We start from the raw sequence: 14,724 nt of genomic DNA, 5'->3' as shown, positions 1-14,724 counted from the left end.
TGAATTTTCTTGGAGAAAGAAAGTGTGTAAATATCTAAAAATAAGGAGTATGAGAAAAGAAGCATACAGAACAAGAGATAGGAACACTACAGAACTCAGAAAGTACCTAATAACTAAGCTAGCAGAACCCATCTCAAAAACAATGCCTAAGAACAGGAACCTGAATAAGAATCGGCCAACTCATGCCCAGGGATCCTGGAGGACCAGACTGGGTTCTCCCCGCCTACTGCAGAGGAGAGCATTGAAGCAAGTCGAACATCGAATGTGGGTGGACCTCACAGAGCAGCACACACACCCTTATTCATGGTTTTGCTCTTAGAGATTTCAGTTCCCTAGTCCAACAATAGACAATGAAAAACTCCAAAAATAAACAACTCATAAGTTTTTAATTGCACACTGTTTTGAATATCATTTTCCATCTTGCTCCATCCTAACTGGGAAGCAGCTTATCCCTGGTAGCCGTACCACCTACACAGTTGCCACCCCTAGTGACTCAATAGCCAGCCAGATATCAGACCACCTGTCATTCACATAAAGGAAGGAAGGCTGAAGTCTTCCCGACACTTGGACACTTGTCTCACGTTGTCATCTTCTATTTTAGTCCCATTCAGTATTCAAAAAAGAATCACATCCATACTATTGTCTGTTCTGCCAGCGACATAGACTGCCCAGGCCATTGTATGGTCCCCTAATCCACTGAGTTACCCCCACAATAACTTATCACTTCTCAAAACACCTGTGCTCCACACTCTGAATCATTTTAGGTCACAGGTGATAACGCTACGTGACTGCCTCCTCTTGTGGACTAAATCTATGTAACTCTCTCGCCATTTAATATGTCTTTTTCAGTTGCCTACACTGACCCTTAAGAGACTAGAGGGGAAATTTCCCACTTCCCCTGCAAGCAGAAAAATAGGCATCCTCAATAGGAGAAGGAAGTTGGGTTATGGTAGGAGTGACTCTTTTTTTCTGTGAAACTGGGGGGGAGGGTGCCTTTTATTTTTGCTGTCACAACTCAAACAGCACAAGTTATGGCCCCAGTGTGTGATAAATGCTTAGTTAAAACAAACAAAGGTTGGAGCTAGGGAAATGTCTCAGTGTATAAAGTGATTTGTTGAACAAACATGAGAACACAAGTTCGGATCCCCACACTCATTTAAAAGAGACAACAGCAGGTATCTGTCACCCCAGCACTAGGACATGCAGACAGATTGATGCTTGGGACTGATAGCCAACCAGCAAGCTAAAAAGGTCAGCTCCAGGTTCCGTGAGTGACTCTATCTCCAAAAGTTAAAATGGAGGGTGACAGAGGATACACCTGATGTGGACCTATGGTCTCTGTCCATGCAGGTACACACACATGCACACACCACAAACAAAAAGACAAGAAGAGGATTGAATTTGTGTGTGCATAAGATGGATAGATACATATAATATATTTTTATGATCTAATAAAGCCCCTGAAGATCAGAATGCAAAGCTAGCCACGGCCATAGAAGCTGGATGGTGGTGGCACACACCTTTAATCCCAAGACTCAAGAGACAGAGGCAGAGAGATCTCTGTGAGTTCAAGGAAACCCAGGGCTACATGAGAGTGAATCAGTCTAAAAGAGAAACAGATCATGCCTTTAGTCCCAGCACTAGAGAGGTGTATAAGATAGGAACAGGGCATTCAGTATTTAGTCTTGGGCAATTGTCTCCAGCCACATTGAGGACAGGATCTCCCCAGCCTTAGTAGAGGTAAGAGCTCTCTGGTAGCTTGGCTGCTTTGCTTCTCTAATATCCAGCTTGAACCCCAATATCTGTCTCTGGGTTTTTAACATCCGTACTACAATGGTCTGATTTCAAGCATCCATTGGGAATCTTGGAATAGACTCTGGGGCAAGAGGGACCTTCTGCAATAGAACAAGAGGCTGAGCAGAGCTGTTTCTGTTCATCCAAGAGGTCCAAACAGAATTAGACAACTACAAATCAAACCTGTAATAAAAGTGACTCAGAACCTGGGTGTGGTCAGGCACACCTACAATCCCAACTTCTTGGAAAGCTAATACAGCGAGTTTCAAGTTCAAAGGCTGCTTGAATTATTCAGCAAGTTCAAGTACAGCCAAGCAACTTAGTGAGACCCAGTCTCAAGTTGAAATTAAAAAGGAATCAAAGGAGCTGAGGGGATAGATTCAGTCATAAAAGCACCTGCCTTGAAAGCATGAGGACATGATGTTAATTTCCAGAACCCAGGCAAGAAATGCTAAGCATGGCCATGCCTGCTTGTTGTCCCAGCATTAGGGACTTGAAGACAGGCAGATAGCTGGGGTTCTGTGGCCATCCAGACGATCCCTAATGAGTTCCACCAGTGAAAGACACTGTCTCAAAAAAAAAAAAAAAAGAAAAGTGGCAGGGCATTGGTGGTACACGCCTTTAATCCCAGCACTTGGGAGGCAGAGGCAGGTGGATCTCTGTGAGTTCGAGGCCAAGCCTGGTCTACAGAGTGAGTGCCAGGACAGGCTCCAAAGCTACACAGAGAAACCCTGTCTCGAAAAGCCAAAAAAAAAAAAGTGGATGGCATCTGAGGGATTTTGAAATCGTCCCTCTGACCTTCACACATGCACACATATAGACACACCTATTCTTGTGAACCTACACATCAATACACACACACACACACACACACACACACAGAGAGAGAGAGAGAGAGAGAGAGAGAGAGAGAGAGTAGGAGGAGAAGCGGGAATATAGCTGAAGATTTAATGTTCTGGGATCAACACAAAGCAAAAAGTGACTCAGGAATTGGAGATAAACTTGACTCTGCTGACCACTCCGAGAACCTCTGAAACCCTGGGGTTCTAGTACATATCCAAAGGACTACAGTGGGTTAATGTCTGAGCGTAATTCCCAAGAGTGGCCCATAGGTGGCACTGTAGTACAAGATGAGCCTATAAGCTGCTAACACCTTCTAGACTTCAATGAATGTGTCCAGCCATACATAACAAGAATAAGTCTAATTTTCTTTAAATCAGAAATATAAATCCATAGATCCTGTACACCTAGATACCATATTTCTAAAGACATGAGTCACTTGGTACTTTAGTTTATCATGCTTCTCAACTCTTCTGCCTTCTGCCTTACTCAAAGTAAATACCTCAGCCATAGTACTTAGCTGAAGTGTGTTTGGTCAGTCTTGGATGGGAACATACATTGAATGGCAAAGCTGTGGCCCATTCACATCCCAGGAATCCAGGAATAATTGTGAACTATTATTAATAAACAATAATAATAAAAACAAAATAAACTTTTACTTCCCCACAACTGTTTTTTTTTTTTTTTTTTTTTTTTTTTTTTTTTTTTTTTTTGAGACACAAACCAGTGTCTCAAATAAGGTTCAGTTTGGCTCCTTTTCCACGGCTAATAGGGACATAAGCTTCATTCTTGAGAACAATGGTTCTTAACCTTCCTGACATTGGGACCCTTCAATACAGGTCCTCTTGCTATGTTGACCCCCCAACCATAAAATCATTTTGATGCTACTTTGTAACTGTAGTTTTGCTACTGTTATGAATCACAGTGCAAATATCTGATAGGCAACCCCTATGTGGGTCGAGACCCACGGGTTGAGAAACACTGCTTTAGAAGCTTATGACTTGATATCTAGCTCTTCCAGACAAAGCTTACCACTCCTCAGGCTGTAAGCTTATATTAATTATAAACTGTTTGGAGGATGACTTGGGCTTCTTATTGGCTAGCTCTCTGCTAATTATTAACCCATTTCTATTAATCTGTGTATCACCATGTGGTCTTGGCTTACTGGCAATGCCCAGGTTCGTGTGTTCTTCACACCAAGATGGGGAAGAAGCTTTTCCTGGTGATGTAAAAGCAATCAAGAGAAATTTTAGCCAGGCAGTGGTGCCATATTCCTTTAATTCCAGCAGACGGATCTCTGTGAGTTCTGGGACAGCCTGGTCTACAAAGTGAGTTCCGGGACAGTCAGGGCTACACAGAGAAATCCTCTCTCAAAAAACCAAAGATAAAAAAATAAATAAATAAATAAATAAATAAATAAATAAAGGAGCTTCAGAGGTGGCTCAGTGACTAAGAGCACTGATCTTCCAGAGGACCTGACTTTGATTGTCAGCACACACAGCAGGTGACTGTCTATAACTTCAGGTTCAAGGAATCTAATTCCCTCTTCTGGACTCTGTGAGCACTGCACACACATAGTACACAGGAATATATGTAGGCAAAACACCCACACATATGTGGGTGGGTGTGGCTCATGCCTTTAATCCCAGCATTTGGGCAGCGAAAGCAGGTGATTTCTATGAGTTTGAGGCCCGTCTGTCTGGTCTACAAAGTGAGTTCAAGTTCAAGCCTCTACAAGGCTATATATTGAGACTCTGTCTCAAAAAAAAATAAATAAAATAAATAAAATAAAAGCATGACTCAAGAAAGTATAAAAGGGCTTTGTTTCTAAGGTTAAGAAAACAAAGTAACAGCTTGAGCTTCAAAAAATCTGCAGTGAGATTTAAAAGATACAAGTAAAAACCAAAGCATGCTACAGAAATAGTTTCCAAGAGCAACTAGGTCTCTAGTCTTCCTTAGAGAAGGAGTGCTAGGTCTTGAAAAAGTTTACTTACTCAAAGGAGCCTATGAAATTTGGGGCCATTAACATGTTCATATTCTGATGTATGTAGTAAAAAAAAAATTAAGGCCTGATGTATAACTGTAACAACTTACCTGTCATAGACCAGGAGTCTGTGACATCGTCACATGGAGTGTATCTTTGCCAAATCCAACTTATCACAACAGGGTACCACCATCGACTGGGACAATGAAACAACAGGAGCTGGTTTCCCAGTTTAAGAGGTTTGAGGACTTGGCAGGTTCACGGAAGAGCTTGCTTCAGTGTGTGCAGACAGCTACCTTCTTTCTGGGTCTTCACATGGCAGGGAAAGAGCAGGCTCTGTGTCGTATTTTTATAATCTCACTCTGACCTCATATAAACCTAATTATCTCCCAGACACCCCATCTCCAAATACCATCACATGGGAGGCATGGCTCCAACATATGAGCTGCCAGAGTCATGATTCAGTCCACAGTAAAGTGCAATTTTATTGTATTTCACATTTTTTTACCAGCTTTGGTAAACAAAGGATATGGAAGCCTTACTATAAATATACATTTTGGTTGCTTCTGTTAAAAAAGAAGTCAAACCACTAGGCAAGAAATCCACCCACTGTTTTTATTTTTGTTCCTCTATGAAACTAAAGTTCAACTTCTGTTATTTCAGTTTATAGAAATTTTTCTAGTTCACATAACACACACACACACACACACACACACACACACACACACACACACACACACACACACGGATTTAACATACATTGTACATGAAGCCAAATCATGATGCAAGTGAGACAAACTATTTGGCTATGTTGGAATTTGTGTGTCAGGAAACTTCAAGTCACTCAAGTAGAGTTGCAGAGCTAGTCAGTAGCAAATCAGCAGCAGCAACAAAGGAACCTAGGTAGCCATATTTTCCTTAGCAGCTATGTCCATTGACATGCCACAGGTGTGATAACTAGGGTATCCTGCTTCTCTAGCTCATCTACCACCAAGCAGCATCTCACTTCATCTTTACCCCACAGCTAAGACAACTTCCAACTTCTACAGCCTCTTGTCATCTATATCCCTGCGCCCATCTGGCAACTCCAGGTCTATGTCCACTTCCATCTACCTACCTTACACCTATCAACTGTCAGTATACACACTTGAGATTTAGCTAGTAATCTATAGGCCACCTCATAAGCCACTAGACCCAAGTGTCTCAAATTTGAGCATGAAACAACCTGGAAGGCTTATGAAAACATAGGCTACCCCCAAATGTTTGATTCAGTACACCTCCAGTAGGGGTTCAATGATAATGCATTTCTAACAAATTCCCAAGTGATGTTTGTAAGCAAGGGCACAGTGAAAGCAATGAACTAGACCACTCCATGGCTAGAAATAAAGTTTTATTGGGTAATTCAAACTGCCAGGGCTGCCTCTTGGGGGTGGAGCACAGAGTGAACAGCCAGTTTTAAGGAGACTGTGAGCAAGAACAGCTGGGAGTTAGAACAGCAGTGGATGGCTTGTGGGCCAGGACAGCCTGGGGACTTGGATCTGTTGCAGGCTGTTTAATAGGGAGCTGGATGCCCCGTTGCTCAAGATAGTTAGCTGTAGCGGTAGATAAGGGAAGTGATGGCTTTTCCTGGCAAACAGAAACCCACTTCCCAAAGTCTCCGAGAAATTCTGAGTTCAAGCTTTTGTTTATTTACTGGAAATCTTCCTGTTTACCTGGTCAGAATCCAGCCTGAGCTGAGCCAGACTGTCATTTAGGCCATTGTCAGCAGCACTGCCATTTGGGGGGGCCTGCTTTTGAACTAACAATGTTGATGTTTCTGATCTTGAGATGACCTGTTTTTTATACAAGGTCTCAGGTAGCCTAAACTGCCCTCAAACCATGGGTTCTTCTATCTCTACTGCTCAGGTGCCATGATTCCAGTTATGCACCAACATGCCTGACCAGGGTCACACTTTGGAAACCATTGGTCTAGGCTCTAGGGGGATGGCCCTTAGATAAAATGACAGTCAGCTGTGGTGGCAAGTTATATCAACTAGAATATGGTGATATTTGAACCAGCAACTTCTTAGTGCCATTTCTCTCAGGAAAAGGCTCCGGACATGAAATGTTTCCTGTGGCCTATGCACAGGCAAGGTGAACTCTGACATTTTCCCCGTTCCGTCTTCCTCTAAGTGAGGTTCCTCAAGTACTATGGAGGCCCCACTCCTGGGTGCCTGATCATTTTCCTTAGTGCTTCCTAAGGGCACACCTTTACTGTGCTAAGCACTGACAGCCTTAATGTGTAGTAACTGAGGACTCCATCAAGTAATTTTAATAACATAAAGTAAAGATAAGTATTCTGGTGCCCTTTTTGAGTAGAAAGATTCATCAGAAGAAAACTACAGACGGTTCCAAAAGTCTCCACTCAAATCATATTGGGAAATGCAGTGTGAAAGGATGAACAAAGAAAACACATCCAAATAACTACTTCAATTGGGAATGGTGCTCATATCTGTAATCCCAGCAGGCAGGAGTATCAGAGCTCAAGGCCAGCCTCAGCTACATAGGGATTCATTGCCAGTTGGGGCTATATAATGAGACCTAGTCTCAAGGAAACAAATAAGAACCTACTTCATATAAAAGATATAAATATTTGTTTATAAAGAACTTGATATAAAAGAGTTATTGAGGGCTGGAGAGTTGGCTCAGCGGTTAAGAACACTGACAGTTCTTCCAGAGGTCCCAGGTTCAATTCCCAGCACCCACATGGCAGCTCGCAATTGTCTGTAACTACAAGATCTGACACCTTCACACAGACATACATACAGGTAAAACACCAATGCACATACAATAAAAATAAATAAGTTATTAAAAAAATAGTTGTCGGGCGTTGGTGGCGCACGCCTTTAATCCCAGGACTCGGGTGGCAGAGGCAGGCGGATCTCTGTGAGTTCAAGGCCAGCCTGGTCTCCAGAGCAAGTGCCAGGATAGGCTCCAAAGCTCCACAGAGAAACCCTGTCTCGAAAAACCAAAATAAATAAATAAATAAATAAATAAATAGTTATTGAGTCAGTGTGGTGGTATACACTCCCTTAATCCCAGCACTTGGGAGGCAAAGGCAGATGGATCTCTGTGAGTTCAAGGCCAGCCTGGTCTCCAGAGCAAGTTCCAGGATAGGCTCCAAAGCTACACAGAGAAACCCTGTCTCAAAAAAAACAAAATAAATAAATAAATAAATAAATAGTTATTGAGCCAGTGTGGTGGTATACACTCCCTTAATCCCAGCACTTGGGAGGCAAAGGCAGATGGATCTCTGTGAGTTCAAGACCAACCTAGCCTCAGAAAGAGACTCAGATCAGCCAGGGCTACCTAGTGAGACTATGCTTAAAATTAATTAGATAAATAAATAAATTTTTCAGGGATGAGTTATAAACTCCTCAGTATTCCAAATACTAGGAGAATCAAAATATATCAGGTTGAAAACAAGCTAGCCTCTGTGTGCTCAAAATCCAGCTACACTCAAAGGAGTTTAAAAAAAAGTAAGCAATTATTTTTTTAATATAGTCTTGTGTAACCCAGGAAGGCCTCCAACTTGCTGCTTTGAACTGAACATCTGATCCTCCTGTCCCCAACTCCCAAGAGTTGGGGATTACAGACAGTGCCACCATGCCCCTTTTTAATCTGGTCCTGGGGATTGAAGCCAGGACTTTGTGGGTGGAAAACAAGCACTCTGTGAACTGAGCTACAACCCATTTCTGGGAGTGGACATTTCTGAAAGGGAAAAGGGGTTCATCAGACCTGCTAGAGACAGAAAACCAGCCAGACACATGCTGGACTTTTGATAAAGCTCATCCACAGTCAGCTGCTGGATTTCCTTGGCAGACTCGAGGAAGCAGCTAAAGGCCAGCGTCCCTCCCTGATCTCTGGAGGCTGCTATGCCTGCCCACTCTGCTGAGTTCTGACTGTGTTTGTACTGTCTGGAGTCATTGTATTGTTGTATTATATCGTCCTCTAGTGGTTTCACAGGTTTTCTTATCTCCCTTCTTTCTCTTCAGGCAGAATGCTTCATTAGATCACACAGCGCTTTCTTTATACCTATCCAATGTCTATTAAATGAACTGAAATGAGTGACAATCATCCCACTTGATGACTGAGACTAGATGATGAGCCTGTTTTCACCAGGAGAACGAGTGTTCAAACAGCTTAGGCTCAAGTAACTTAGGCCACTGTGGTTTTCTTTAAAATAGATAATATGATATAATTTTCTACATAGCCTCTGCTATGGAGTGAATGGGGTTTGGGTTGATGGTGGAAGTTGAAAACTCTCATGTAGCCCAGGCTAGCCTCCAACTCACTACATATCAGAGGGTGACCTTGAACTCCTGACTCTCCAGCCCTTACTTTCAAGGGCTAGGATTATAGGTGTATACCACCAAACCTGGCTGGACTGAATGTTTGTGTATCATGCCACCAAAACTTTTATGTTGAAACCCTAATTATAAAGGTGATAGTATCTGGAAGTGGGGCCTTTTGAAAAATAATGTTCATGTTCAGGTGTGAGAGCAGGGCCACCCACACTGACATCTGTACCCTCCCATCACTGGTTCTCACCCTTCCTAATGCTGTGACCCCTTAATACAGTTCCTCACAGTGTGCTGACCCCCAACCATAACATTATTTTCATTGCTATTCCTTCCCTGTAATTTTGCTACTGCTATGAATCATAATGTAAATATATGGTATACAGAGGATCTAAGGTGACCCCTGTGAGAGGGTCATTTGGCCCCAAAGGGGTCATGACCTACAGGCTAAGAACCGCTGCCTTTCATGAAAGGAAAGGTTTTAGAGTTTCCACTCTTCCATGAAAGGACACAGGAAGAAGACAGCAACACATTCATAAGCCAGGAATGGAGCTTCTCAAAGCCCCACCATGTATCACCCTGATCTTGGGAAAGACTTACAAGTGGGAGGAACAAGGTCTTAATTTAGCCCAAGCTTAAATTCACCGTGTAGCTGAAGATGACCTTGAACTTCTGATTCCTCTGCCTACACCCCCCCCCAAAGTGCAGGGACTGCAAGTGTGCACCATCACACCTGCTTTCTACAGTGCTAGAGCCTGCACTCAGGGCTTTGTGTGTCCTAGACAAGCACCCGGCTAACTGTGTCGAATCCCCAGACCCTTGGGCTCTCTGCCCTCCAAAACTATGAGGTTGTTTCAACCACGCTGTTGATGGTGCATTGGTAAACAGTCTGGGCTAACTAAAGCAGGCTCTAGTGTAATCTCAAGGCAGCTCAGTGTAAATGTGGGGTCAGGACAAGAAGCACAAAGCTCCAAAACCGATGGTTATAAGTTTCCTGTTGATAACAAGTGCAGCCAGTTAGTGTGTCCAGGGGTGGTCCCACTTATAATGGGCTGGGTCCTCTCCTATCAATCACTTATTAAGAAAATGTTCTATAGGATTGGCTAAAGCCTAATCTTACGGAAACATTTTCTCAACTGGAGTTCCCTTCTCTCAGATGACTCTAGCCTGTGTCAAAATTAGTCATCACACCCTCAAAGTATTTATAGTATGAGGAGAAATAAGAATACACACATATTCTATACCATCAGTGTTACAGAGTGCTACAAGGAGGAATAGTAAAAGAGCTTTAGGGATTCGTTTTTAAAAAAGAAAATTATTCTGAAATAATTCTCCTAGGGTGTTTGACATCTATCTTTCATTCCTTCATGAAAACTACACAATGGTCGACAGACCAGAGAAAATCAACAGTGACCAGAGCTGATGTCCTCAGTCCATATTTAAACCATGGCTGAGGATAAGGGTCCTACTTCTGGCTTCAGGGAACAAAAATGTTACTGGATTTTTAAACTAGAAGAAACACTTGCTTGTTGCCAACTGGCTTTAAATAGTTTCTCATGTACCAGGTGGAAAGAAAAATTAGCTAAGAGCTTAGTATGATGGTGAACCCCTGTAATCTCAGAACTTAGAAGGTTGGAGCAGGAGAATTGCCATGAGTTTCAACACAGCTTGAACTACACAGTGAAACCTTGTGTTCACAAACCAAGTGCAAGCAGACATGCAAACACACAGATACACACACAAAAAAAAAACATACACAGAAACATGCAGAGTGAGAGAAAGAGAGAGAGACAGATATAGAAAGAGAAACGCAAGAGAGAGTTTTCTGGGATAGTATACTTGAAAAAAATACAACTGCAGTTTCTCTGGGGCAATCTTGGAAGTATACAACTCAGATGGCTGCAGCCTATCAACTGCTGAATTTACACTTCTGAAGTACTCAAGACACTTTTCCAAAGAAGACATTGAAATGTCAGGAACATAAAAAAATACTTACTTTTTTATTAGTCACTGGAGAAACATAGTTTAGAAGAGATACCATTATGTGTACATCTGTCAGAGAGTCTTTCAGTTGAAGAGATTGACAGCACCAAAGGTTAACAGAGACAGAATAATCAGCACTCTCAAATATTGCCGATAGTGTTATAAAATTACTGGACATTTTGGAGAAAGGTCTACACATTCTCATAAAGGCAAAAGTGCTTACAATAATGATTGCCTGTGATCTGAGGATTGATTTCACTTCTATATATTTACCACAGCATGGGGTAAGAGGGACACACACATTTGTCAACACAAAGACTTGTGTAATGCTTTGTCTATTATAGCCCAGAATGGAGACAACCCAGATTTCTATGAAGAAGAAAACCAATAAAATGTCATTTACCCATATAGGGTCAAAAACCAACAAAATAGTAACAAAAAATTATGGATACACACAGAAACCGCAAGAAATTTCAGAACACTATTCGAACTGACAGAGCTTACTCAAAAGAGAACACATTGTTAAATTGCATTTATATGACATTCTATAAAAGACAAATCTCTATGGCAGAAGAAAGATAACAGGGCTGGAGACATGGGGCAGAGGTTGAGAGCGCTTGCTCTTCCTACAGAAGAGCAGAGTTCAATTCTCACCACCTGCAGCAGGAGATTCACAACTGTCTGTAACTCCAGCTCCAGGGCATGCGGTGCCCTCTTCTAGCGTCCTCATGCACTGGCACACATACGGCACAGTCACACACACATACACAAAAATAAAAATAAATCTTGAGGAGAGGGCAAGTGTGGTGGCGCACTCCTTTAATCCTAGCACTCGGGAAGCAGAGACAGGCAAATCTCTGTGAGACTGAGGTCATCCTGGTCTACATAGCAAGCTCTAGAGCAAAAGTCAAAATTAATTAAATAATTTTTAAAAGAAAAGAAAAATTAAAATGGTTGTTTCCTCTATTTTGGGGGTACTATGGTCTTTCCAAAATTCACATGTTGAATATGATCATCAGTGCCAAATATTAGCACATGAACTTTTGGGAACAAAATGACAAAAGGCCCTGTGACTTAGCTAGCTCCTTTGCACCATACCACGACAGAGCAAGATGTGTCTATGAAACAGGGAGTGGTCCCTTACATATACTGCCACATCTGCACTCCAACCTTGGACTTTCCAGTGTCCAGAACTGTGGGAGAATAAATATGTGTTGTTTATTAACCAGCCAAGGAATTACAATATTTTATTACAACCAACTAGTCAGACTGTGAGGGTGGGGGGCAGGGAGGACTCCCTGAGACAGAATAGGAAAGAACTTTGTGAGTGGGGTGTGTTGAGAAGCAGCCTGCTTGCTGAGCATGCGCAAGGCCCTGGGTTCAACTCCTGCCCCCACTCTGTGTGTGTGTGTGTGTGTGTGTGTGTGTGTGTGTGTGTGTGTGTGTGTGTGTGTGTGTGTGTGTGTGTGTGTGTCTGTGTGTGTGTGTCTGTGTGTCTGTGTGTCTGTGTGTCTGTGTGTCTGTGTGTCTGTGTGTGTATGTGTATGCACTCCATAGCTTGGTAAGGGTTTGGCTTTGTGTATTCAGTTTTCTTGAGACCAGATGTGATCTTGAAGTCCTGGCTAGCCTCCAACTCATTGTTGAGACTCTAGCCTCCAACTCACTGTCATTTTCACTCTGAGTGCTGGGATTACGAAAGCACACCAGCATGCCTGGCTGCACTTGGCTCCTATAAAATGGTTCCAGATTTTCTGCTATTGTGAACATAATCTCATAGTGTAGCTTTTCAAAGCACAAAAGTAATAATATTGAAAGAGCAAAGTAGTGGTAATAAAATGTCTAAAAATTGAAACAAAATAATTTGTATCACCCATAACTCCTCCATCTCTATTCCTTCTAGTTCATGTGTGACATCTTGAAAGTTTGAAAATAGAAAGGGGCCTTACGTGGTTAGGTTCCATAAGGAAGATGTTGATTTAGAACTTAGATATCATACATTTTTGCCAATAAACAAGAAGTAGATAATCATTTATGAACAAAGAGTGGAGGCTGTAGATAATCAAGCATTTAAGAGCACTGGCTGGGGGCTGGAGAGATGGCTCAGCGGTTAAGAGCACTGACTGCTCTTCCAAAGGACCAGGGTTCAATTCCCAGCATCCACATGGCAGCTCATAACTGTCTATAACTCTAGTTCCAGTGGGATTGGATACCTTCATACCAATGCACATAAAATAAACTTTTTAAAAAAAAGAGAGAGAGAGCACTGGCTGTTCCTCTAGATCAGTGGTTCTCAACCTTCCCAATGCTGTGACCCTTTAATACAGTTTCTCATGGTGTGGTGACCCCAACCATAACATTATTATTTTGTTGGTTTTTTCAAGACAAGATTTCCATGTGTAGCCCAAGCTGGCCTCAAACTCACAGAGATCCACCTGCCTCTGCCTCCCAAGTGCTGGGATTAAAGGTATGCACCACCACCACCTGGGCATGAAATTAGTTTTGTTTCTACTTCATAGCTGTAATTTTGCTACTCTTATGAATAATAATGTAAATACCTGATATGCAGGATATCTGATATTAGACTCCCGTGAAAGGGTTGTTTAACCCCCAAAGGGATCATGACCCACAGGTTGAGAGCTTCTAAACTCTAGAGGACCTAGGTTTGATTCCCAAACCCATGTGGTGATTTACAACTATCTACAACTCTAGGTCCAGGGGATCTGACACCCCCTTCTGGCCCCTGTGGCCCTGGGTAGGTACTTATGTGTTGCCCAAGCATACATCTAAACAAAACACCCATACACATAAAAAATTTAAATTAATAGTAAAAGAGTAAGAAGAAAGGATTACTGTGACATGAGCCCACCAAGCCTAGGCCCCAGGACATGCTCTGGAGTATATCAGTTCTAGCAGAGCCCTCTGCACTGAGCAGAACAGCCAGGCCTTGTTAACAGAGTTTGGGACCACTCTGAAAAGCTGTCACAAGCCCTGAGGAGCTGACAGCTGGGGACTGGGAGCTGGCAGCTAGACATGCTGTCCCTTGAAAATGGATCCGTGACACATAGCTGTGTGTCTGCCTTGGTACATTTTCTTTTGTAGTTTTTACTGCTTTGGGTATTCATGAAGTTTTAAGATGTAGATCAAAATGCAAATGGAGTCAGGCTTTATAGTACTTCTGATTACATGTACAACCCCTGCCCCAGATAAGGAGTCACTCAAGAATTCTGTCCTTCAAAGTGGCTGAGCCTCAGGCAATGGAGCAGGAAAGATGGTGATGAAACTGGATAGGGAAAGAAGACAAAACCAAACTGAACAGACGGGATGGCACTTCATGTGGCCTGACAACTGGGAAGTCACAAAACACCCCAGAGTAGGGCATCATGATAAACTGTGATCTATCTTAGTGACTATAGCAAAAATGCCAGCATCCCACTCGAGCTTTAACTCACAGACCTCCCTTATCTAGTCAGACTTGAGAGAGTTGGTCTGACTTCTTCCACGTCTAGTTCTCACTGACCGATCACCCATTCATCATGAATAAGTCAAAGAATCCCAACTGATACATCTAAAACACAACTCCTTCGCCTAAGGATCAGAGATCATTGCAGAAGAAGGGGTGGAGAGATTGTAAGATCTAGAGGAACAGAGAGTTTGCTGTGAGCTAGTGTCTCCTAGAAATGTAAGGGAGGCTACACCCATGAAGCCTCAACAGCATGGCTGCCTAAACAAGACCTCAATGACACACCAATAAATATGGCTAATGTGAAAGGAGGAAAGGTCATG

General features: G+C 42.5%; 1 long non-coding RNA gene across 1 annotated transcript in view; it reads right to left on the bottom strand.

The window, feature by feature from the left end:
- LOC103163003 overlaps positions 1-14,724 on the bottom strand; it is a 38,578-nt gene that overhangs the window by 14,831 nt on the left and 9,023 nt on the right. Inside the window, exon 2 of the long non-coding RNA XR_004768515.1 lies at positions 4,729-4,927. This is a non-coding gene — a long non-coding RNA (uncharacterized LOC103163003). The remainder of the gene's footprint in view (positions 1-4,728; positions 4,928-14,724) is intronic.

This window comes from Cricetulus griseus, chromosome 2, assembly GCF_003668045.3.
Source record: "Cricetulus griseus strain 17A/GY chromosome 2, alternate assembly CriGri-PICRH-1.0, whole genome shotgun sequence".
Taxonomy (NCBI): Eukaryota; Metazoa; Chordata; class Mammalia; order Rodentia; family Cricetidae; genus Cricetulus; species Cricetulus griseus.
Note: the sequence above shows the minus strand (reverse complement) of the source record. Positions and strands in the feature narration are given on the sequence as shown.